The sequence below is a fragment of the Castanea sativa genome, chromosome 1, assembly GCF_040712315.1.
Source record: "Castanea sativa cultivar Marrone di Chiusa Pesio chromosome 1, ASM4071231v1".
NCBI lineage: Eukaryota > Viridiplantae > Streptophyta > Magnoliopsida > Fagales > Fagaceae > Castanea > Castanea sativa.
Genome location: NC_134013.1, coordinates 44,588,883 through 44,590,302, shown reverse-complemented (window position 1 = coordinate 44,590,302; position 1,420 = coordinate 44,588,883). Strand labels below are relative to the sequence as shown.

At 37.3% G+C, this 1,420-nt stretch overlaps 1 long non-coding RNA gene across 1 annotated transcript; it reads left to right on the top strand.

Annotated features, from left to right (window-relative positions):
* Positions 1–263: 263 nt before the first annotated feature.
* On the top strand, positions 264–908 carry LOC142613517 (uncharacterized). Its single transcript, XR_012840285.1, has 2 exons — positions 264–602; positions 681–908. It is a non-coding gene; the product is annotated as an uncharacterized LOC142613517 (long non-coding RNA).
* Positions 909–1,420: the final 512 nt, after the last annotated feature.

The window sequence follows — 1,420 nt, the reverse complement described above, 5'->3', positions numbered from 1 at the left end:
GTAAAGAGATAAATTAATGTGTGCCCATGGCTAAGCCCATTTGACAATCCAAACAAATTTTTTTTTTTTTTTTTATGCCGAAGCCCATTTGAATAGTCCACCATTTATGAATTAAAAAAAAAACTATAGGATAAATACGAAAGCTAGCCTAGAACTAAAAGTGGTTGACAGTTGTTTGTTTGACTTGTTTCAAAAAAAGAGAAGTGGTTGACAGCACATCTTGGTGGTTGACAGTAAAAGCACAGCAGTAAAGCAACAAACAAAAAAGGACTTCATTTACAAAAAACAGAAGAAGAGTTCCGGGGGACTTCATTTACCAAAAAAAAAAAAAAGACTCTAGAAAGAAAAATGAAGAAACAGCTAGCATGTCAAAAACACAAAGAGGGAGACTGGGAGTGCGAGCGAAACAAAGAAGAAGAATAGGGAGATGGCAGTGCGATCTCAAGTCTGATAGCATCTCACTGACTGTGGTTGAAGCTTCAGCCTTCAACAATGGTTGTAAGTACTCTGAATGGAGCTGTGTGATGTACTCTGAAGGGAGCAGAATTTAAAGCTTGTTTTTCTATGTTGTTGTTGTTGTTTTTTTTTTTTTTTTTTTTTAAGTTCAAATTCAAAGGAAAGTAGGGAACCGTGAGAAGCGGTCTGATCACGATTCTTAGAACCGTGCGATTGGACCGCAGTTCTAACGGTTCCCTGCTTTTTTGGCATAGGCCGGTTCTTAAGACTAAAAAAACCGTGTTTGTGAGAGGTTCACAGTTAACCTGGTCGAACCGTACGTTCCAGCCCGGGTTTAAAAACCTTGCTCACAACTACTCGCCTAGATTAACTTGGCACCCCTTGGTCTCTCTTTGATCTCACACTTTCTTGAGCAAAAATGTGAAATCTAATCAGATCCATGGTCTCTCTCTCTCTCTCTCTCTCCCTTTTTTCTATTTGATGTTGGGATTTTATGAAATTTGTTTGAATTAATAGGTTTTTGGTGGTGATCTAGATTAGGTTTTGGAGTTGTAGTTGGGTTTCAATGATCTGGAGTTGTTTGGTTCCATTGGTTTGTGTTGAACAATGGGTGTGGTGTTTCTTCTATTTTTTATCCATTGGGGTTAGAAACTTAGAATAAAGTTAGAGGAGGACTATGCAAAAACTAGAGTAAAAAATGGTGCCAAACAAAAAAGTGAGTTGGAAACAAAAAATTAGTACAAGATTTGAGTACAAAAAATTAGTACAAAAAATGAAAATAGAAAACGAATACATACCCAACAAAAACCAATCAGGGCATAAGCTTGTCCCTCAAGAAAGAAAGAACCCACCTTTTGAGCCATTGGGTTGATAAGCTTTTAAGCTTGTCCTTCAAGAATCCAATCCACAAAACTCTGGCCTATAACGCTTTCTTCAACAATTTGAATTTCCTCTCCGAATTCAT